General features: G+C 48.6%; 1 long non-coding RNA gene across 1 annotated transcript in view; it reads left to right on the top strand.

The window, feature by feature from the left end:
• LOC130358429 (uncharacterized) overlaps positions 1–9,185 on the top strand; it is a 117,073-nt gene extending 107,888 nt beyond the window's left edge. The window contains exons 2-3 of the long non-coding RNA XR_008889520.1: positions 8,715–8,845; positions 8,931–9,185. This is a non-coding gene — a long non-coding RNA (uncharacterized LOC130358429). The remainder of the gene's footprint in view (positions 1–8,714; positions 8,846–8,930) is intronic.
• Positions 9,186–24,402: the final 15,217 nt, after the last annotated feature.

The following is a 24,402-nucleotide window of genomic DNA, read 5'->3' as shown; positions in this document are numbered from 1 at the left end:
AAGGTCCGCTTCTTCCTGCGCTGAATTGCACGCTGGAGGCGGCTCGCCGGCTGGACTTGAATATTCATGGGCGCTGGCCACGTGAGCGCTCAGAAGGCACAAGAGCTCTTGTGACCAGCACCCACACTATAACCGGTGTATCAGGTTTAGTGTGGTGAACGAGTGACCGTTTTCCTTCAAACACAACTTATGTGTGGCCTTTTTCAAAGCCCACATTGCTTTTTTTTTCTTTCTATTTATTCCCCCCCCCCCTTCCGACAGATGTCTGTCCAGCTGTTGCAAAACTACAACTCCCAGTATACCCTGACAGATGAAGGCCGAAGGCTGTCAGGGCATGCTGGGAGTTGTAGTTTTGCAACTGCTGGAAAGCCACAGGGGATCACTGATGCAGTATGTCAATTTCGGCCTATGCTGCCTGATTTTGAACTGGCAGCAGGAGCCACAACCACTTTAACCCCTTAAGGACCAAGGACGTATGAGTACGTTCTTGGTCCCACTCCTGTGATATAATGCGGGGTCCCACAGTGACCCCGCATCATATCATGGCGGGCCCAGCGTCATAGTGAAGCCGGGACCCGCCGCTATTAGCGAGTGGCACTGATCGCGGTGCCGCGCGCTATTAACCCTTTAGCCGCGTGCTCAAAGCTAAGCCACGCGGCTAAAAGTGAAAGTAAAATGTGCCGGTTAGCTCAGGGAGCTGTTCGGGATCGCCGCGGTGAAATTGCGGCATCCCGAACAGCTTCACTACAGGAGGAAGGTCTCTTACCTTCCTTCCTGCAGTCCGATCGACGATTGAATGCTTCAAGCCTGAGATCCAGGCTTGAGCAATCAATCGCCGAAAACACTGATCAATGCATCCCTATGGAGATGCATTGAACACTGTTAAAGATCAGTAAATGCAATGTTATAGCCACCTATGGGGGCTAAAATATTGCAAAAGAAAAGTTTTAAAAAATCATTAACCCTTTCAATTATCCCTTCCCCTAATAAAAGTTTGAATAACCCGGCATTTCCAATAATAATTAAAAAAAACCCAGTGTAAATAAAAACAAAAATAAACATATGTGGTATTGCCGCGTGCGGAAATGTCCGAAATAAAAATATACCGCTAATTAAACCGCACGGTCAATGGCGTACATGCAAAAAAATTCCAAATAGCATAACAAAAGTCCAAAATAGCATATTTTTGGTCACTTTTTATATCATGAAAAGATGAATAAAAAGCGATCAAAAAGTCAGATCAATGCAATAATGGTACCGAAAAAAAACTTCAGATCACGGCGCAAAAAATGAACCCTCATAGCGCCCTGAACACGGGAAAATAAAAAAGTTATAGGGGTCAGAAGATGACAATTTTAAACTTATACATTTTCCTGCATGTAGTTATGATTTTTTTCTGAAGTGACACAAAATCAAACCTATATAAGTAGGGTATCATTTTAACCGTATGGACCTACAGAATAAAGAAAAATGTACTACGTAGAAACGGAAGCCCCCAAAAGTTACAAAATGGCTGTATTTTTTCAATTTTGTCTCACAATGATTTGTTTTCCCGTTTCGCCGTAGATTTTTGGGTAAAATGACTGATATCATTACAAAGTAGAATTGGTGGCGCAAAAAATAAGCCATAATACAGATTTTTAGGTGCAAAATTTAAAGAGTTATGATTTTTTAAAGGTAAGGAGGAAAAAATGAAAGAGCAAAAACCGAAAAACGCCGTTCCTTAAGGGGTTAAATCAATAAGCAGCACTGGCTGTCGGCAGTGGCGTTGCGACCCGGGTGCGGGGGGTGCGGCCCGCACCGGGTGACACCAACCTAATGGGGTGACACCAGGACGCTCCGCAGCACCCCCCCCCCCCTCCCCAGCTACAACGACACTCTCCGCCTGTACCCGACCGGCAGCACCCCCCCGCCCCCCCCCCCCCCTCCTTTACTTGCGCTGCTGTGCGCCCGTCCTACAGCACCCCCCCCAGCCTTCATCGCCGCTGTGCGCCCGACCGTCCGCACCACCGCATGGGACGTCAGTGACGTCACTCGCAGGGCGCCAGGAGAGAAGGAGCGCTGCGCTGGATGGGTGAGTGTGTGTGTCTGTCTGTCGCTATCTCTGTCTGTGTGTGTACTGTGTCTGTGTGTGACTGTATGTGTGTGACACTTTGTGTGTGTGTGTGCATGTATGTGACTGTGTGTGACTCTGTGTGTGTGTGACTGTGTGTGTGTGTGACTCTGTGTGTGTGACTCTGTGTGTGTGTGTGACTCTGTGTGTGTGTGTGACTCTGTGTGTGTGTGTGTGTGTGTGTGTGACTCTGTGTGTGTGTGTGTGACTCTGTGTGTGTGTGTGTGACTCTGTGTGTGTGTGTGACTCTGTGTGTGTGTGACTTTGTGTGTGTGTGTGTGTGACTCTGTGTGTGTGTGACTCTGTGTGTGTGTGACTCTGTGTGTGTGTGTGACTGTGTGGCTCTGTGTGTGTGACTGTGGCTCTGTGTGTGTCTGTCTGTGTTGTATGTGTTTTTTTTGTGAGGGGGGTTAAACAGCGATCTAATGTGGGGAGACTTTGACCCATTGTGGGGAACCTGCAAGGGAACCTGCGGCCTAATGTGGGGTAACTACTACCAAAAGTCTATGCTACCTAATGTGGGGATTCTATGCTACCTAATGTGAGGAGTTTATGCTACCTAATGTGGGGAAACTGCTACCTAATGTGGGGAATCTGTGCTACCAAATGTGGGGAGTCTATGCTACCTAATGTGGGGAAACTGCTACCTAATGTGGGGAATCTGTGCTACCTAATGTGGGGAAATTGCTACCTAATGTGGGGGAACACATACCAAATGTGGGGAATCTATGCTACCTAATGTGGGGAAAATATGCTAACTAATGTGGGGGAACTGCTGCCTACCTAAAGTGGGGGAACTGCTGCCTACCTAATGCTCCCCCCCTGGCAGTAGCACCCTCATCATCCACCAGCAATCCCCCCCCCAGCAGTAGCACCTCCATCAGCAGATCCTGATGGTGGATGATGGCGGTGCTCCTGCCAGGAGGATGATCCTGCCGATGGATGATGGGGGTGATACTGCCAGGGGGGGATGGCCAGTTGCACCCTCCTCATCCTCCAGCAACACCCCCCCCCAGTAGTAGCACCCCCATCATCCACTAGCAACACCAACAAAACCCCCCTCCCGTGGTAATAGCATCAGCTAATGGATGTTGAGGGGTGTTACTGCGGATGTGGTATTATATTCAGAGGGTGCACTGTATGGCAACGTTAAATTCAGAGGGCGCAGTTTGTGGTAGTATTATATTCAGAGTGTACAGTGGGTGGTAGTATTATATTCAGGGGTACAGTGTGTGGCGGTATTATATTCAGGGGTACAGTATGTGGTAGATTTATATTCAGAGGGTACAGTATGTGATGGTATTATATTCAGAATGTACAGTGTGTGGTAGTATTATATTCAGAGGGTACAGTGTATGGCGGTATTATATGCAGGGGTACAGTATGTGGCAGATTTATATTCAGAGTGTACAGTATGTGTTGGTATAATATTCAGAATGTACAGTGTGTGGTAGCATTATATTCAGTGGGTACGGTGTATGGAATGTTTATAATCAAAGAGTATAGTGTATAGTAGTATTATATTTAAAGGATACAGTGTCTGGCAGGTTTATAATAATACTTGTTTTCATATAGAGGATGAGAATGCGCTGACATAGTGAGGAGACGTCTGGGCGTCACATTCTACAGACAGAAGTTTTAGCTGGACCAGGCGGTATGTACCATCTGAATTAGATAAGGGAAGACTATAGAGAAGACGTCACCTGTAGTCACTGATATCATTGTGTATTCTCCTCACTATAGAGAAGACGTCACCTGTAGTCACTGATATCATTGTGTATTCTCCTCACTATAGAGAAGACGTCACCTGTAGTCACTGATATCATTGTGTATTCTCCTCACTATAGAGAAGACGTGTCACGATGCCGGCTGGCAGGTAGTGGATCCTCTGTGCCAGAGAGGGATGGCGAGGACCGCGCTAGTGGACCGGTTCTAAGCCACTACAGGTTTTCACCAGAGCCCGCCGCAAAGCGGGATGGTCTTGCTGCGGCGGTAGTGACCAGGTCGTATCCACTAGCAACGGCTCACCTCTCTGACTGCTGAAGATAGGCGAGGTACAAGGGAGTAGGCAGAAGCAAAGTCGGACGTAGCAGAAGGTCGGGGGCAGGCGGCAAGGTTCGTAGTCAGGGGAGATAGCAGAAGTTCTGGTACACAGGCTTTAAACACACAAAACGCTTTCACTAGGCACAAGGGCAACAAGATCCGGCAAGGGAGTGCAAGGGAGGAGACTAGATATAGCCAGGGAACAGGTGGGAGCCAATTAAGCTAATTGGGCCAGGCACCAATCATTGGTGCACTGGCCCTTTAAGTCTCAGGGAGCTGGCGCGCGCGCGCCCTAGAGAGCGGAGCCGCGCGCGCCAGCACACGACAGCAGGGGACGGGAACGGGTAAGTGACCTGGGATGCGATTCGCGAGCGGGCGCGTCCCGCTGTGCGAATCGCATCCCCAACGGCCATGACAGAGCAGCGCTCCCGGTCAGCGGGACTGACCGGGAAGCTGCAGGGAGAAAGACGCCGTGAGCGCTCCGGGGAGGAGCGGGGACCCGGAGCGCTAGGCGTAACAGTACCCCCCCCCTTAGGTCTCCCCTTTTTTTTGTCCGGTGACTGCCTCCCCTGGGATGAGGACACCGGGAAAGGATGGAGGGATTCCTCAACGGCAGGCAGAACAGCAGGAGTAGGAATGGGGAGAGAGGGCAGAGGGCGAGACCTGGCACGGGGCAGTGTGACACCAGGACGAGGGCCATGAGGGGACACAGAGGCTTGCCTGATGGGACTGGGAGGGGGGGAGAGGCATTTCCTGTGGCAGGCAGAGTCCTTAATGACCTTAGGGGGACCAGGTACAGGAGGAACCACAGGGTCACGGCAAGGGTTACTGGGAACCGGTTTTAGGCAGTCCTTGGAACAAGAGGGCCCCCAACTCTTGATCTCCCCAGTGGACCAATCCAGGGTTGGGGAATGGTGTTGAAGCCAGGGTAGTCCAAGGAGAATTTCGGAAGTGCAATTGGGAAGGACCAAAAATTCAACTTTCTCGTGATGAGGTCCGATGCACATTAGGAGGGGCTCTGTGCGGTAACGCACGGTGCAGTCCAACCTGGCTCCGTTGACCGCGGAAATGTGTAGTGGCTTGACAAAACGGGTCACCGGAATGCGGAATTTATTCACTAAGGACTCCCGAATAAAATTCCCAGAAGCTCCAGAGTCCAGGCAGGCCACGGCTGAGAGGGGAGAGCTGGCTGAAGTAGAAATCCGAACAGGCACCGTGAGACGTGGAGAAGCCGACTTAGCATCAAGAGACGCCACACCTACGAGAGCTGGGTGCGAGCGTGCGTTTCCCAGACGTGGAGGACGGATTGGGCAATCCACCAAAAAATGTTCAGTACTGGCACAGTACAGACAAAGATTCTCTTCCTTACGGCGATTCCTCTCTTCCAGGGTCAGGCGAGACCGATCCACTTGCATGGCCTCCTCGGCGGGAGGCCTAGGCGCAGATTGCAGTGGAGACTGTGGGAGAGGTGACCAGAGATCTAAGTCTTTTTCCTGGCGGAGCTCTTGATGCCTTTCAGAAAAACGCATGTCAATGCGAGTGGCTAGATGAATGAGTTCATGCAGGTTAGCAGGAGTCTCTCGTGCGGCCAGAACATCTTTAATGTTGCTGGATAGGCCTTTTTTAAAGGTCGCGCAGAGAGCCTCATTATTCCAGGATAGTTCAGAAGCAAGAGTACGGAATTGTATGGCGTACTCGCCAACGGAGGAATTACCCTGGACCAGGTTCAGCAGGGCAGTCTCAGCAGAAGAGGCTCGGGCAGGTTCCTCAAAGACACTTCGAATTTCCGAGAAGAAGGAGTGTACAGAGGCAGAGACGGGGTCATTGCGGTCCCAGAGCGGTGTGGCCCATGACAGGGCTTTTCCAGACAGAAGGCTGACTACGAAAGCCACCTTAGACCTTTCAGTAGGAAACTGGTCCGACATCATCTCCAAGTGCAGGGAACATTGCGAAAGAAAGCCACGGCAAAACTTAGAGTCCCCATTAAATTTGTCCGGCAAGGACAGGCGGAGGCTAGGAGTGGCCACTCGCTGCGGAAGTGGTGCAGGAGCGGGCGGAGGAGATGGTTGTTGCTGCTGTAGCTGTGACTGTACTTGCTGTAGTTGTGACTGGAGTTGCTGTGTCATGGTGGTCAAGTACGACAGCTGGTGATCTTGTTGGGCGATCTGACGAGCTTGCTGGGCGACCAGCGTAGGGAGGTCAGCGACAACTGGCAGAGGAACTTCAGCGGGATCCATGGCCGGATCTACTGTCACGATGCCGGCTGGCAGGTAGTGGATCCTCTGTGCCAGAGAGGGATGGCGAGGACCGCGCTAGTGGACCGGTTCTAAGCCACTACAGGTTTTCACCAGAGCCCGCCGCAAAGCGGGATGGTCTTGCTGCGGCGGTAGTGACCAGGTCGTATCCACTAGCAACGGCTCACCTCTCTGACTGCTGAAGATAGGCGAGGTACAAGGGAGTAGGCAGAAGCAAAGTCGGACGTAGCAGAAGGTCGGGGGCAGGCGGCAAGGTTCGTAGTCAGGGGAGATAGCAGAAGTTCTGGTACACAGGCTTTAAACACACAAAACGCTTTCACTAGGCACAAGGGCAACAAGATCCGGCAAGGGAGTGCAAGGGAGGAGACTAGATATAGCCAGGGAACAGGTGGGAGCCAATTAAGCTAGTTGGGCCAGGCACCAATCATTGGTGCACTGGCCCTTTAAGTCTCAGGGAGCTGGCGCGCGCGCGCCCTAGAGAGCGGAGCCGCGCGCGCCAGCACACGACAGCAGGGGACGGGAACGGGTAAGTGACCTGGGATGCGATTCGCGAGCGGGCGCGTCCCGCTGTGCGAATCGCATCCCCAACGGCCATGACAGAGCAGCGCTCCCGGTCAGCGGGACTGACCGGGAAGCTGCAGGGAGAAAGACGCCGTGAGCGCTCCGGGGAGGAGCGGGGACCCGGAGCGCTAGGCGTAACAAGACGTCACCTGTAGTCACTGATATCATTGTGTATTCTCCCCACTATAGAGAAGACGTCCCCTGTAGTCACTGATATCATTGTATATTCTCCTCACTATAGAGAAGACGTCACCTGTAATCACTGATATCATTGTGTATTCTCCTCACTATAGAGAAGACGTCACCTGTAGTCACTGATATTGTGTATTCTCCTCACTATAGAGAAGACGTCACCTGTAGTCACTGATATCATTGTACATTCTCCTCACCATAGAGAAGACGTCACCTGTAGTCACTGATATCATTGTACATTCTCCTCACTATAGAGAAGACGTCACCTGTAATCACTGATATCATTGTGTATTCTCCTCTCTGTGTCCTATCAGAGCTGTAGTCACTTGTAAGTTCTACAGTTATGGTGAGTAAAACTACAACTCCCAGCATAACCTCACCACTGCTCAAAGGGGTACTCTACTGGAAAACATTTTTTTTTATCAATTGGTGCTACAAAGTTAAACAGATTTGTAAATTACTTCTATTTAAAAATCTTAATCCTTCCAGTACTTATTAGCTGCTGTATAAGTGATTCACAGGAAGTTCTTTTCTTTTTAATTTATTTTCTGTCTGACCACAGTGCTCTGTGCTGACACTTCTGTCCATGTCAAGAACTGTCCATAGTAGGAGCAAATCCCCATAGCAAACGTATCCTGCTCTGGACAGTTCTTGACATGGACAGAGGTGTCAGCAAATAGCACTGTGGTCAGACTGGAAAGAACTACACAACTTCCTGTGGAGCATACAGCAGCTGATAAGTACTGTAAGGATTAAGATTTTAAATAGAAGTAATTAAAAAATCTGTGTAACTTTCTGGCACCAGTTGATATAAAAGTAAATGTTTTCAAGTGGAGTACCCCTTTAAGTAATTCTGGGAGCTGTATATTTAAATGGTGAAAACTTCTTTAACACTTTCCTATTCTGTGGCAACTGGTATATCTGATTATTATACTGGAATTTCTCACAATGCGCTACAACAGTGGTGTCTGTCACAACAGGCTAAAAACTTACTGGGGGAAGGGGGGAGGTATGGGGGTGACACCATTTTCTACCGCACCGGGTGACACCAACCCTAGCAACGCCACTGGCTGTCGGGACGTCTGACGAATAATATCCTTCCGCTCCATACCACAACGTCAGGGGCATCACTCGTCAGACGTCCCGGCAGCCAGCGCTGCCCATTGGGAGACATTTATCAAAACCTGTCCAGAGGAGAAGTTGCTGAGTTGTCCATAATAACCAATCAGATCGCTTCTTAAATTTTTTAGAGGCCCTTTCAAAAATGAAAGAAGTGATCTGATTGGTTGCTGCGGGCAACTCTGCAACTTTTTCTCTGGACAGGTCTTGATGAATCTCCCCCATTGAGCCTGCCAGAGCCGCAGTGATCTGTGTAAGAAACCTATGGGCCCAGGCTGTTAGGGCCACCAAATGATATTACAAATACTGGTGTCTGGTTAGGAGAAACAAATATAATGTACCCACAGGGAGTGAGCCATTTTAATAACAATTGCCATAAATCCCTGAGATAAGTCATGCAGAATATGTTAAAAAGGTTTTTTGATTTTCAGCCAATCAGAAAGCAGCACGACTTAAATAGAACTCCCGTGAGGTCACACATGTGATGTCATCACTATTGTCATCAGTGAGGGGCCTAAACTGTAGGAACCTAGGAATACACATTCATACCCGCCTGTGACTGGTAAGTATCACATCTTTTTGTCCAGTTCCATGTGCATTTCTATAATAAACATGTAACTAATCTCTCTTTTCTTTTCCTATCTTAGATGCACACCTTCCAGGCTGTGGGGCAGCACATACACGGACACTTTGCCCAAATTCTAGAGGTAACCTCCTTTAGTATGCCCAGAGGAAGGGCAGTACAGTAGCCATGGATTCCCTACAGGTTTCCTCCCCTCTGGAGGTTTTTCCTGTCCTGAGTTAGTTACTGTCCGCTCTTTGTGAGTGATGGAGGTTACATAAAATCCCTACACAAACTTTTCAATAAATAATAAATAAAGTTCCCCTTTGTTTAAACTGTTCTTTGACTTGTTCGACTCATTTATTTTATTTGTGTGTGTGAAAAATAGTGTTATCAAAATGTGGATGACAGAAGTGTCCAAAACTGCTGCCCGATCTGCGCCATGTGATGAGGTGAGAGGCGGCTGGTGCTGGGGGTACAGTTGTCCAGGCAACCGTAGGGCACCCAGCAAGTTCTGATGTCTTATGCCCAGAAATGGTTGGCTACTCACTGTGTCAGAAGATTCTCATCCTAGATATGAAGACAATCAGGGATCAAAACCTGTGGAGAGGAAAAGGTGACCAGTTGCCCATAGCAACCAATCAGATTGCTTCTTCTATTTTTCAGAGGTCTTGTTAAGAATGAAAGAAGCGATCTGATTGGTTGCTATGGACAACTGATCAACTTTTCCCCTTCACGGGTTTTGATAAATCTCCCCAATAATTATTACAACCATGTCACACACTTAGGGTTGCCACCTGGCTGGTATTTTATCAGCACAGCTGGTATTTTAGACACCCTGCCAGTATTTGTAATATAAAAATAGCTCTGATTGGTGAAGATTTCTCCCTCACACAGAGGAGCTCAGCACACTCAGCACAAAGGGAGAAGATTAACCCCTTAAGGACCACGGGCATATGGGTACGACCTTGCTCCCTGGTACTTAAATGGGCACTGACATGAAGTAAAAAAATTGATATGTCGTAGTACTGAAGTACTACAACATATCTCTAATATACTTTAATAAAAAAAAGTGATTTTAGACAAGTTTAAAATCACTTTTAAATTCGGCCACTAAGGGTCGCCCTCCTAGTGGCCGAATGCATTTGGCAGTGACGTCACTACTGAATTTCGACTCATTTAAGCCTGGTAATGAGTCGAAATTCAGGCACTGCGGTGCTCGCTCCCGCCTGTCAATCAAACAGGCGAGAGCGAGCACGCTAATAGCTGGGGCTGCGCGCATTGGCCAGCTCCACTGGCCTCGCGCACAGCCCCCCCAGCCCTGTTACCCTGTCCCTGTGCCCACTAGTGTCAAATGTGCCCCCCGCGAGCGCGAGCGCTACCATCACCGCTAGCGGGGTCCCTGTGCCCACTAACGGTGTCACAAGAATGCCGAGCGCGGCTCTGTTCCCCGTCCCTGTCAGCTCTCAGGGTACGGGAACAGATTTGAAAGCCTCGCACGCAGCTAACGTAGTACTGCGCATGCGCAGTACTACGCAAATAGCGAAGGGCTAACGCCAGGCTCCTAGCGCTTCCTACGTTAGCCCTACGCTATTTGCGTAGTGCTGCGCCTGCGCAGTACTACGTTTGCCGCGCGCGAGGCTTTTAAATCTATTCCCGTACCCTGAGAGCTGACAGGGACGGGGAACAGAGCCGCGCTCGGCATTCTTGTGACACCGCTATTGGACAAAGGGACCCCGCTAGCAGTGATGGTAGCGCTCGCGGGGGGCACATTTGACACCGCTAGTGGGCACAGGGACCCCGCTAGCAGTGATGGTAGCGATTGCGCTCGCAGGAGGCATTCTTGTGACACTATGACATTAGACAATAGGGTGCCTCCAACTGTTTCACAACTGCAATTCTCAGCATGGCCTGACAGCTGATAGCAATCATGGCATGCTGGGAGTTGTAGTTGGGAAACAGCTGGAGGCACCCTATTAGATAAATAACACGCATGCATAGACAATGTGAGGGCGGAAGCAAGCGCCCAGCAAGGCATCAGTGGCGTCGCGCCTGTTGGGAAGCGCTGCTTTCTGCCCTGCTTTATAGAGCAGATTTAGAAGCACTAAATCTGCTCTATGAAAGCGATGAAACATTTTTTTGAATCGAGGTAGGGGGTTAGGGCTAGATTACTACTAGGTAGGGACATATTAGATTATATAGTATTTGGAGGGAGCTACCCTTTAAGGACCGAGGGCATTCCTGTACGCCCGTGGGAATTTCTGTTTGCGCCCCCCCCCTGGGGGCCGGGCGGGGACCGGCCCGGGATGACTGCTGATATTTATCTGCAGGCATCCCCTTGCCAATGCCCAGGGGGGTCCTCAGACCACCCCATGTCAGCGATCGCCACAAATCGCCGGTGAGTTCACACCGGCGATTTGCGACGATTCCGTGTCACACAGGTCTCCGCTGACCCGGTGACCCAAAAAATAAGGTATAGGAGTTAGGTGGCAGGGGTGCCACCCCTCCTATCCCTGCTATTGGTTAGTCAGAAGCGATCGACCAATAGCAGATTGCGGGCGGGGGATTAACATTCGGTTCCCCCCCCCACTCTGCCCACCCACTGTTGTCCAGTCAGAGCAGGGGAACCGTCGGTGAACAGCGCCAGAGGTTACTTACCCTTGGCTGCGATCCCCGGCGGTGATACTCGGCGGCGGCGATGATGTGCGGCAGGCTCCATGGATCCTACGTAAGCCGGCAAATAGTTGCCTAGCAACATCTGGAGGGCTACAGTTTGAGACCACTATACAGTGGTCTTTAAACTGTAGCCCTCCAGATGTTGCATAACTACAACTCCCAGCATGCCCAAACAGCTGTTTGCCGTTTCGGCATGCTGGGATTTGTAGTTTCGCAACAGCTAGAGGGCTACAGTTTGGAGATCCCTGTGCAGTGGTCTCTAAACTGTGGCCCTCTAGATCTTGCAAAACTACAACTCCCAGCATGTCAACACAACAGTTAGCTGTCTGGGCATGCTGGGATTTGTAGTTTTGAAACAACTGGGGGGCCACAGTTTGGAGATTACTGTGCAGTGGTCTCTAAACTGTAGCCCTCCAGATGTTGGAAAACTGCAAATCCCAGCATGCCCAAACAGAAAACAGCTGTCTCGGCATGCTGAGAGTTGTAGTTGCGTACCTCCAGCTGTTGAATAACTACATCTCCCAGCATTCCCTTCAGCGATCAATACATGCTGGTAGTTGTAGTTTTGCAACAGCTGGAGGCACACTGGCTGGAAAATACAGAGTTAGGTAACAGAACCTAACTGAAGGTTTTCCAACCAGTGTGCCTCCAGCTGTTGCAAAAGTACAACTCCCAGCATTCAAAGTCTGCCAGTGCATGCTGGGAGTTGTAGTTTTGCAACAGCTAGAGGTTTGCCTCCCCCCCCCCCATATGAATGTACAGGGTACATTCACATGGGCGGATTTACAGTGAGTTTCCTGCTTCAAGTTTGAGCTGTGGCAAATTTTCCGCCACAGCGCAAACTCCTAGCGGGAAACTCACTGTAAACCCCGCCAGTGTGAATGTACCCTAAAAACACTACACTACACTACACTAACACATAATAAAGGGTAAAATACTACATATACACCCCGTTACACTGACCCCACCAATAAAAATGAAAAACGTACTGTACGGCAGTGTTTCCAAAATGGAGCCTCCAGCTGTTGCAAAACAACAACTCCCATCATTTCCGGACAGCCACTGACTGTCCAGGCATGCTGGAAGTTTAGCTGGAGGCACCCTGTTTGGGAATCACTGGCGTAGAATACCCCTATGTTCACCCCTATGCAATCCCTAATTTAGTCCTCAAATGCTCATGGCGCTCTCTCACTTTGAAGCCCTGTCGTATTTCAAGGAAACAGTTTAGGGCCACATATGGGGTATCGCCGTACTCGGGAGAAATTGCATTACAAATTTTGGGGGGCTTTTTCTCCTTTTACCCCTTATGAAAAGGAAAAGTTAAGGTCTATACCAGCCTGTTAGTGTAAAAAAAAATGTTGCACTAACATGCTGGTTTTGCCTTTTACTTTTTATTTTCACAAGCAGTAAAAGGAAAAAAAGACCCCAAAAATTTGTAACACAATTTCTCCTGAGTATGCAAATACCCCATATGTGGGCGTAAAATGCTCTGCGGACACCCAACAAGGCTCAGGAGTGAGAGAGCGCCATGTACATTTGAGGCCTAAATTGGTTATGTGCACAGGGGGGGCTGATTTTACAGCAGTTCTGACATAAACACAATGTAACAAGGAGTATGTAACAAGGGGTATAGTGAGCCTTAACATCCCACAGGTGTTTGACGAATTTTGTTAACGTTGGATGGGAAGATAACAAAAAAAAAAGAAAAATTCACTAAAATGCTGGTGTTACCCTAAATTTTTAATTTTCACAGTGGAAAATAGGAAAAAAGCCCGCCAAAATTTGTAACCCCATTTCTTCTGAGTTAGAACATAACCCATATGTGGATGTAAAGTGCTCTGCGGGCAAACTACAATGCTCAGAAGAGAAGGAGCACCATTGGGCTTTTGGATAGAAAATTTGTCCGGAATTGAAGGCCACGTGTGTTTACAAAGCCCCCATAGTGCCAGAACAATGGACCCCCCCCACACATGTGACACCATTTTGGAAAATACACCCCTCACAGAATTTAATAAGGGGTGCAGTGAGCATTTACACCCACAGGTGTCTGACAGATTTTTGGAACAGTGGTCCATGAAAATGAAAATTTTTTATTTTCATTTGCATAGCCCACTGTTCCAAAGATCTGTGAAACACCAGTGGGGTGTAAATGCTCAGTACACCCCTTATTAAATTCTATGAGGGGTGTAGTTTCCAAAATGGGGTCACATGTGGGGGGGCATCCACTGTTCTGGCAACATGGGGGGATTTGTAAACCCACATTACCCCCTCCCCCCGACTTCCTTTCCAAACAAATTCTCTCTCCAAAAGCTCAATGGCGCTCCTCCTCTTCTGAGCATTGTAGTTCGCCAGCAGAGGACTTGACGTCCACACGTGGGGTATTCCCATACTCAGAAGAAATGGGGTTACAAATTTTGGGGGGCATTTCCTCCTATTACCCCTTGTAAAAATGTAAAATTTGGGGAAAAAACTGCATTTCAGTGAAGAAAATTTTTTTTTTTCATTTACACTTCCGACTTTAACAAAAAGTTGTCAATGCCATGTGGGGTTTTCTTTGCTGTTCTGGCACCATAGGGGCTTCCTAAATGCGGCATGCCCCCCATAAACCATTTCACCCAAAAAAATTTCATTTACACATCCGACTTTAATGAAAAGTCGTCAAACACCTGTGGGGTGTTAAGGCTCACTGGACCCCTTGCTACTAGAGATGTCGCGAACAGTTCCCGGCTAATTTAACGTTCACATCGCCGGGCGAACATATGTGAAGTTCGGTCCGCCCTCTATAATTTAACTTTGCAGTAAACTTTGACCCTGTGAGTCAGAGTCAGCAGACACATTACAGCCAATCAGCAGCAGTCCCTCCCTTCCAGACCCTCCTACCTCTTGCATGGACGCCATTTTACCCTTATTCAGCATGCTGCAGGCTTAGGAAGTGGAGGGTCAGAGAAGCTGCTCCTGCTGTATACGGAAAGCGATAGCTAGGTTGCTGCTAGGTGGTGTATTCAGGGTCCAGTTTACTTCTAAAGCACTCGTGTAACATCTGCTTTAAGGACAGCACCCAAAAATGCCCTTTTTAGGGCTGAAAGATATGAGTCCGTGTGTCTTGCAACAGCTGGAGGCACACTGGTTGGAAGGGAACCGCTGGTTAAAAGGGGTACTCCAGAATCAAACTAAAGTTCTTCAAGCAACTAACTACTACAGTATTCAAAGGGCTGAAAGATATCAGTCCGTCTGTCTTGCAACAGCTGGAGGCACCTTGGGAGGGAACCACTGGTTAAAAGGGGTACTCCAGAATCAAACTAAAGTTCCTTCAAGCAACTAACTACTACAGTATTCAAAGGGCTGAAAGATATCAGTCCGTGTGTTTTGCAAAGCTGGAGGCACCCTGGTTGGGGACCACTGCATAAAAGGGGAACTCCGCTGGCAAGCTTTATTTCTTTAAAGCAACTAACTACTACAGTATTCAAAGGGCTGAAATATATCAGTCCACGTGTTTTGCAACAGTTGGAGGCACCCTGGTTGGGGACCAGTGCTTAAAAGGGGAACTCCGCTGGCAAGCTTTTTTGCTCATTGTCACACAAGTGCAAATCACATTAGGTGTGAAAGTTGTGCAAATTAAAAAAAAAAAAACTTTTTTGGCTGTTAAATAAAACCAGTCGTCACTGTCAGTTCACGTCACAGTTGCCAGTTTTTTTTGCCTGCAGGGCAAATTGTGTCACCCTAGTGCAAATCACATTAGGTGTGACAATGAGTGCAAATCACATTTGGTGTGACAGTTGTGCAAATTAAAACAAAAAAAACTTTTTTGGCTGTTAAATTAAACCAGTCGTCACTGTCAGTTCACGTCACAGTTGCCAGTTTTTTTGCCTGCAGGGCAAATTGTGTCACCCTAGTGCATATCACATTAGGTGTGACAGTTGTGCAAATTAAAAAAAAAAATACCTTTTTTGGCTGTTAAATAAAACCAGTCGTCACTGTCAGTTCACGTAACAGTTGCCAGTTTTTTTGCCCTGCAGGGCAAATTGTGTCACCCTAGTGCAAATCACATTAGGTGTGACAGTTGTGCAAATAAAAAAAAAAAAACTTTTTTGGCTGTTAAATAAAACCAGTAGTCACTGTCAGTTCACATCAAAGTTACCAGTTTTTTTTGCCTGCAGGGAAAATTGTGTCACCCTAGTGCAAATCACATTTGGTGTGACACTTGTACAAATTTAACCAAAAAAATGACAGGAAGAGGAAGGCTACCCCGCAGGGGCCGTCGTGGTGCTGGGATTCCCTTTGGCCTTAGAATGGCCAGTGTTTAGAGGCCAAGTACCCTGAACCCCCAAAGTTCTGAGGACTTAGTTGACTGGCTATCACAAGACACCCAATCTACTACAGCTTCTGCTCGGTACCTTGACGCACCATCCTTCTCCTCCTATAGCTTAGCTTCGGGCACCTCTCATGCTACCACTTGCCTGACCTGCCGCCACCACCAACACTAGCACCACAGCAGCTCTACTTGATCCGTCAGAGGAGTTATTTACACATCAGTTTGAAGACATAAGTTATGCGCAACCATTATTGCCAGAGGATGTAGTGAACAGGGATATGTCTCAGTCAGGCAGCATTACACACATGGACGTACGGCGTGATGATGATGTTGCACCCGCTGCTGCTTCCTTTCTTGAGGTGTCAGATAGCGGTGAAGGTGTTGATGATGACGATGTGTCCGTGGATGCCATGTGGGTGCCCTCTAGAAGAGAAAAAGAGGGGGAAAGTTCAGATGGGGAGACAGAGAAGAGGAGGAGACGAGTTGGAAGCTGGGGAGGTCGTCGCAAGGAGCTAGTGGCACAGTCAGACAGCATGCATCGGCACCCAGGGTTAGCCTGACGGGATGCCAATCAACGCATGCTGTTGGCACCACCAGAATGCCGTCATCGCAGAGCTCAGCAGTGTGGCATTTTTTTTGTGTGTCTGCCTCTGACAACAGCGAGGCCATTTGCAACCTGTGCCAGAAGAAACTGAGTCGTGGGAAGTCCAACACCCACCTAGGCACAACTGCTTTGCGAAGGCACATGATGTCACATCACAAATGCCTATGGGATCAACACATCAGTACAAGCAGCACACAAAGTCGAAGCCGCCATCCTCCTCCTGGTCCAGCATCTTCAGCCAGGTCAACCACTGCTGCCCTCCTTGCCCCCTCTCAACCATCCGCCTCTCCGTCTCTCGCCTTGAGCAGTTCCTGCTCATCTGCCCACAGGCAGGTGTCTGTCAAGGAGATGTTTGAGCGCAAGAAGACAATGTCTCAAAGTCACCCCCTAGCCCAGCGTCTGACAGCTGACTTGTCGGAACTGCTAGCCCGCCAGCTTTTACCATACAAGCTGGTAGAGTCTGAGGCCTTTAAAAAATTTGTAGCCATTGGGACATCGCAGTGGAAGGTACCCGGACGAAATTTTTATGCACAAAAGGCAATCCCCAACCTTTACTCCATTGGGCAAAAGGAAATTATGGCATGTCTGGCACACAGTGTATGGGGCAAGGGTCCATCTGACCACTAATACCTGGTCTGCAAAGCATGGTCAGGGCAGGTATATCACCTACACTGCGCATTGGGTAAACCTGGTGATGGCTGCCAAGCATGGAATGCGTGGCTCTGCAGAGGAGTTGGTGACACCGCCACGACTTGCAGGCAGGCCTGCTGCCACCTCCTCTACTCCTCCTACTCCATCCTCTTCCATAACATCCTCGGCCGAGTCCTCCTCCACTGCTCCCCAGGTGCTATTCCACATCCCGGATATGGCAGTGTCACGCCATCTTGGGGTTGACTTGCCTCAAAGCGGAGAGTCACACCGCACCAGCGCTCCTGTGTTGGCCCTGAATGCACAGGTGGACCAGTGGCTGACTCGGCACCAACTGGAGATCGGCAAGGTGGTTTGTGACAACGGAACAAATTTATTGGCGGCATTGAGGTTGGGCAAGTTGACACATGTGCCGTGCATGACACGTGTGTAATCTGATTTTGTACAACGCTTTGTGCTCAAGTACCCAGGCTTACAGGATGTCCTGAAGCAGTCCAGGAAGGTGTGTGGCCATTTCAGGCGTTCCTACACGGCCATGGCGCACTTTTGAAAAAGATTTCTTTGTGTTTTTCACTGTCCTGCATTATAGAGTCTTCTGGACTTTAAAATAATTTAAACTTGAATTTTCAAGAGTACTAACCATTACTCAAAGGAACGCCTGTTGCGTGTGATTTTTTAACTTAAATTTTCAAAAGTAAAATACAGAGAGAGAAGAACTCTGTTTCTTTATTTGATGAAAAATTTTATTTAGAAAATAATTTCTTTGTCTGTTTCTCCGTCCTGCATTATAGTCTTCTGGACTCTTGGATATGCGCTTGTTCTTATTTTTCAGCCATGTGTACATGCCTCTGGTGCTGCACTTTTTATGCTGCCGCAATTTTTCTGGGCGCTGCTACAGCTGCAATAATACCAAATTTTTGAGCCATGTGTCCAGGGTCGGATGGTATTAACCCTTAACCCCTTAAGGACTCAGGGTTTTTCCGTTTTTGCACTTTCGTTTTTTCCTCCTTACCTTTAAAAAATCATAACCCTTTCAATTTTCCACCTAAAAATCCATATTATGGCTTATTTTTTGCGTCGCCAATTCTACTTTGCAGTGACATTAGTCATTTTACCCAAAAATGCACGGCGAAACGGAAAAAAAATCATTGTGCGACAAAATCGAAAAAAAAACGCCATTTTGTAACTTTTGGGGGCTTCCGTTTCTACGCAGTGCATATTTCGGTAAAAATTACACCTTATCATTATTCTGTAGGTCCATACGGTTAAAATGATACCCTACTTATATAGGTTTGATTTTGTCGCACTTCTGGAAAAAATCATAACTACATGCAGGAAAATTTATACGTTTAAAAATGTCATCTTCTGACCCCTATAACTTTTTTATTTTTCCACGTACGGGGCGGTATGAGGACTCATTTTTTGCGCCGTGATCTGAAGTTTTTATTGGTATGATTTTTGTTTTGATCTGACTTTTTGATCACTTTTTATTCATTTTTTAATGTTATAAAAAGTTACCAAAATACGCTTTTTTGGACTTTGGAATTTTTTTGCGCATACGCCATTGACCGTACGGCTTAATTAATGATATATTTTTATAGTTCGGACATTTACGCACGCGGCGATACCACATATGTTTATATTTTTTTTTTTTTACACTGTTTTATTTTTCTTATGGGAAAAGGGGGGTGATTCAAACTTTTATTAGGGAAGGGGTTAAATGACCTTTATTAACACTTTTTTTTTACTTTTTTTTTGCAGTGTTATAGGTCCCATAGGGACCTATAACACTGCACACACTGATCTTTCATCCTGATCACAGGCGTGTATTAACACGCCTGTGATCAGCATTATCGACGCTTGACTGCTCCTGCCTGGATCTCAGGCACGGAGCAGTCATTCGTCGATCGAACACCAGGGAGGCAGGTAAGAGCCCTCCCGGTGTCCGATCAGCTGTTCGGGACGCCGCGATTTCACCGCGGCGGTCCCGAACAGCCCGACTGAGCAGCCGGGATACTTTCAGTTTCACTTTAGAAGCGGCGGTCAGCTTTGACCGCCGCTTCTAAAGGGTTAATACCGCACATCGCCGCGATCGGCGATGTGTGGTATTAGCCGCGGGTCCCGGCCGTTGATTAGCGCCGGGACCCACGCGATATGATGCGGGATCGCGGCGCGATCCCGCTTCATATCGCGGGAGCCGGCGCAGGACGTAAATATACGTCCTGCGTCGTTAAGGGGTTAATGTCACGTGACGCCACTGTAGTCGTGGTATCTCCCGGGGTACTACAGGTCCGGGGAACTCAGTCTCCCCACAGTCTAGCAAGGAAAGAATTGACTCCACACTAGGTTGCAGTTTAACGGAGGCTTTACTAACTTGAAGATAGGTGGTACAATCTCCACAGCTCTCAACCAAAGTCTCCCAAAGGTTTCCCAAAGAGGCCCGGATGATCGGGGCAAGTGTCACACTGAATGGTGGTGTCCCTCCGTCTCCCCTTCCTGTGAAACACTCTGCATCTTTTCTGGGTTCGTCCCGACCTTCCAGTGTTGGGGATCACACCTGGAAAGTGTTGGCCGGGGACGATCCGGGGGACCTAAAGTTCTAGAGGTGCTCTGAACCGCTCTTTGGCGGTCACCATAGATGAGGGCCTTTAGAATTACCTCTTGGAACTGCAGGTATGTCCCTGTGTTGCCAGCGTTCTGGTACAGTATAAAAGAGTTGTACATGGCAACCTGTACCATGTAGACCGCAACCTTTTTATACCATACGCTTGTTTTCCGCATGGCGTTATATGGTTTGATGACTTGATCAGAAAGATCAACTCCCCCCATATACTGATTGTAGTCCAGAATACAATCGGGCTTGAGGACCGGTCCCGCGGTACCTCGCACAGGGACAGGGGTGCTGCCATTCCCATGAATAGTGGTGAGCATAAGGACATCCCTCTTGTCCTTATACCGGACCAACAACAGGTTCTCATGGGAAAACGCACGGGACTCACCCTGGGGGATAGGAGCATGTAGGGAATGATGGGGCGGAAGGCCTCTTTGATTCTTCCGGACTGTCCCACAAGCGACCGTGGATCTGGCAACGAGGGATGAAAAGAGAGGGATACTAGTATAAAAGTTATCCACGTAAAGGTGGTAACCTTTATCTAGCAATGGGTGCAAAAGGCCCCAGACGATTTTCCCGCTAACACCCAGAGTAGGGGGACATTCTGGGGGTTCAAAACGGGAATCTCGTCCCTCATACACTATAAACTTGCAAGTGTACCCGGAGGTACTCTCACAAAGTTTATACATCTTCATGCCATACTGCGCTCGCTTGGTAGGGATGTATTGCCGGAAGCTGAGTCTCCCCTTGAAGCTGATGAGAGACTCATCAATAGAGACCTCCCGCCCCAGGACATAGGCCTCCCAAAATCTGGCCCCGAAGTGATTGATTACCGGCATGATTTTATACAGGCGGTCATACGCGGGATCAGTTCGGGGGGGACATGCCGCATTATCAACATAATGCAAACATCTCCGAATGGCCTCGAACCGGGAACGTGCCATGGCCATACTGTAGAGGGGTGTCTGGTAAAAGACGTCCCCACTCCAATATTGCCTGACACTGGGTTTTTAACTATACCCATATGCAACGCGAGGCCCCAAAAGGTCCTCATTTCGGCTGCATCGACTGGTGTCCAGCCGCCGGGTCTAGCTAAAAGTGAGCCCGGGTTAGCGGCGACGAACTGTTGGGCATACAGATTCATCTGTGTAACCATCAAATTAACAAAGTCGTCACTGAAGAAATGACCGAAAAAGTCCTTTTCAGTGAACCCAGCGATGTTAATTTTGATTCCTGAGTCGGCAACAACTCAGGAATCACGGGCTCGTGGTCCGCTGGCTCAGCCCAGTCAAGTTCTCCGGTACGAGGTACCAGTGACCTTGGCAGGGGGGCTTCACTAGTATGAGCGCCAGGAGGACTCATACTAGCATGGGGCACAGGGTCAAGGGCAGAGGAGGTTTGCGGCACCGCATGGCGGCGAGTTTGCCACCTTGGTGGCTCATCATCTGAGCTAGATGATGATGAGGACGATGAAATAAGGAAGGTGGGGTCTTCATCGCGCTCTGAGATGCTTTCAGAGTCGGAGGCAATTATGTCATATGCCTCCTCCGCCGAAAACACTCTGCGGGCCATTTCCCTACTCTAATGGGGATACGGGGGTGTGTGTGGGTGTGTGTGGGGGGGGGGGGGGGCGGGAAACTTTATTGGTGTATGTGCTATGTGTGGTGTGGTGCGAGACTACCTCCCTAACCCGCCCTAACCTGCCCTAACCTAACCTAACTAAACTAACCCGCCCTAACAGAAAAAAAGATAAAATAAAAAGGGGACTTTAAAAAAAAAAAGGGGGACTTCTAGCGCAAAAAAAACCCTGCGCCAAAAAAAAAGCGTAAAAGCGTTTATCTAATCAGTGGTGTGTGCACTGATTAGCGCTTGTGGCGGCAGGGGGCGCAGAAGTCACTGGGGGGTCCGGCCACTCAGCCCAGAACAGTGGCTGGTGGCATGTACACAGACCCCCACACAAAAAAAAGCCGAAAAATTTAATTAACAAAAACGCTTTACCCCGAAAAAAATGCACCCGCCTGAACCAAAAAATATAAAACTCTGATCAGTGAAACACACATTTACGGTCCAGCCACACAGTACACGCCTGCTACCGGTAGCACGGACCGCCTATGGGTGCAAAGAAGCGCTAGAAAACCCTAAAAAAAGCGCCGGGACCACAAAAAAAAAACCACTGATCACTACTACGGGACTGATCAGCGGTGGGGGGGCTTTAACAAACGGTGGCGGACCGCTCTTTTATAACTAAGAGGGTCCGCACACACGCTTAGAAAAAATAAAAAGATCTGCGCCAAAAACAAGGCTGGCGGCAGACCGCAGCGACCCAGCAGGGCTGGGGTCACGCAGCTAAAGGTGCTATGGACCCACGGACACCCACTAAGGTACGCCAAATCTAACCTGTCCCTACCTAAATCTAAAGCTATCCCTGGGGATTTCTGTGCCAAGGGGCCACAGAAAGGGGGCAAGGGGCACTTTTTTTACAGTGAGGGGATGGTGGGCAGCACGGGGCTCCGTCCTGCTCGCCAGATCTCTGTGGAATGGCGGGCTGAACGGAGCAACATGCTCCTAGCCCCCACCATCCCCTCCCATTACACTGTGATTGGTGTGGCCACTTTGGCCACCCAATCACAACTGTAATGAGGGGGGTGGCCACAATGCCAGCCCCCAGTACAGCACGGATGGTGATTGGTGGTGTATATTACACCACCAGTAACCATCTATATCCGGGTCTGGTTTATGAAGTGACCCAAATTTTTTTTTTTACTTTTCCGTAAACTTGTCAAATGTTTTGTTACCCAGAGAGCACCAGCTAACCAGGTGACCTGCAGCTTGACCTATGGGCTCCTTGCTCTTCCCCTTTATAATGAGGGGGAGCCATTATAATCTCTCTCTTCCACCACATTCTTTGCTAAGGTCAAGTTCAGTCCAGATGTCTCAGAGCCAGTGTCCAGCATTCAGGAGGCCTCAAGCCTAACCAGCAGCCACATGTCAGTAAGTCAAGTTGTCTATGTCTGCTGTCACTACCTACAGTCAAGTCAAGTCTATAGTCAAGTCTATTATAGTCAGCGTGGCTGAGTTAAAGTCTGTCCAAACACTGCAAGTCCCAGCAAGCTGCAAGGCCCCCACTGTGTTACTGGTCACCTCTCTGGGATCCTGGCCTAGCTGTAAAGACTGTACTATCTGTCTACCTCAGTAAAGCTACCGTTAACCCTAACCTGGTCTTGGACTATTATTACACTGCCTAACCTAGGAATAGCGGTGCTACTGTTCGGGTGGTTACCGGGAAAGCCATGCCCTGGCATCACAAACATTTAGGGGTTAATAAGGTGGTGTCCTGGTACCGAATCCTATCCGGTACCTTTGTTTATGGGTCCTCATAGCCAGAGTCCCTAGGATGTCGGGGTCCTTTTGTATAGTCCACCCCTGGTCACCTCTCACCCCTATAGTCTTTGCTCTAATCATATGTTCCTTATTTGTGGAAGTTTAACTGTATAAAATGTATATAAATAGTTAATTACCTGTGAGAAGCGTAGCAGGACCTGCGGGTCACGTGGTCGGATGAACTCTATGGTATTTCTGCTTGAGGACCTTTGGAGGTCCTTGTGACGTAATGCACTCATTTCCTTTGTGACGGTGAGTGACAGATGGCTGGACCAATCAAAACGGCCTGCCCCTGTCCATATAAGGGCGCGGCGGCCAATAATCTCTCTCTTGGTTCCTGGCTGTTGACGAGAAAAGGATCTGCGCTGCTGTCATCAGTGAGTCTAGGCCTTAGCCTTGCGGCGACGGCTGTTTTATTCCAAATTGTGAGTGTATCAATCCCTAAACACTCTGCAAGACCACCGGACCTTATCTATCCCCTAAATCCGGGCGGATCTTCGCAATATACTCTGAATTCAGAGACTATTGTCTAAAGTCAAGGTCCGCAACATCTGTCAGTCATTGAGGTATATGGAGACTGTTTGATTGAGACTGTTACTACTCTGTGGATGTACCGCAAGCCGTTAAGTAAAGTTTATGCAAGTTCAAATTCAACTACCTTGTGGACCTTCAGTCTTTATTCTTATGCACCTATCGTTACTGGGAAGGGCGGCGATAGGCCGGAGAATCATCTCAGCATACTAGCCCTCAGCCTGGCGTTACGAACTACAGGGTTAACATTAACCCCTCATTTACCGAAACAATACCCCCACTACTAACACCCCCCCAAGGGCTACCACAAAGCCTTTTTGGCATTGCACGAACAGGATACGGGTGTGTGCCTACTACAGTCGCCATTAGTGAAAGTGTACTCCCCCCCCCAGAAAAATTACTTTATTTATGTACTGTGACTTATACTCCGGAGTAAGGGGTTGCGCACACAGTGCTGTGTGGAGGAAATGCGCATGTAAAGTAAGGGGGAGGCGAACAGTACAGCGGAGCTACAAGTTAGCACGGGACATCCCTGCACACGTGATCTAGAGATCCCGCCCATCGAAGCCCTTGGTGCCGCGGCGGCCATTTTGTTGGAGTCTAGTGCCAGAAACCAACAAAGAGAGACAGTTCAGCGCGGGAAAAGGCGCAGAGTGCGACAACAGGCTGGAAGCTGTGAGGAGCTGGAACAGTACGGGATTCTGAGACATCAGATTGCCGAATTGAAGTCCTACATAGAGTCGCTTCAGCTACCGATCAACACACTCAAATTTCAATTAAAGGCTGTTGAGTTT

Source organism: Hyla sarda, chromosome 2 (genome assembly GCF_029499605.1).
Source record: "Hyla sarda isolate aHylSar1 chromosome 2, aHylSar1.hap1, whole genome shotgun sequence".
NCBI lineage: Eukaryota > Metazoa > Chordata > Amphibia > Anura > Hylidae > Hyla > Hyla sarda.
The sequence above is the reverse complement of the archived record's forward strand: the minus strand, read 5'-3'. Positions and strand labels throughout refer to the sequence as shown.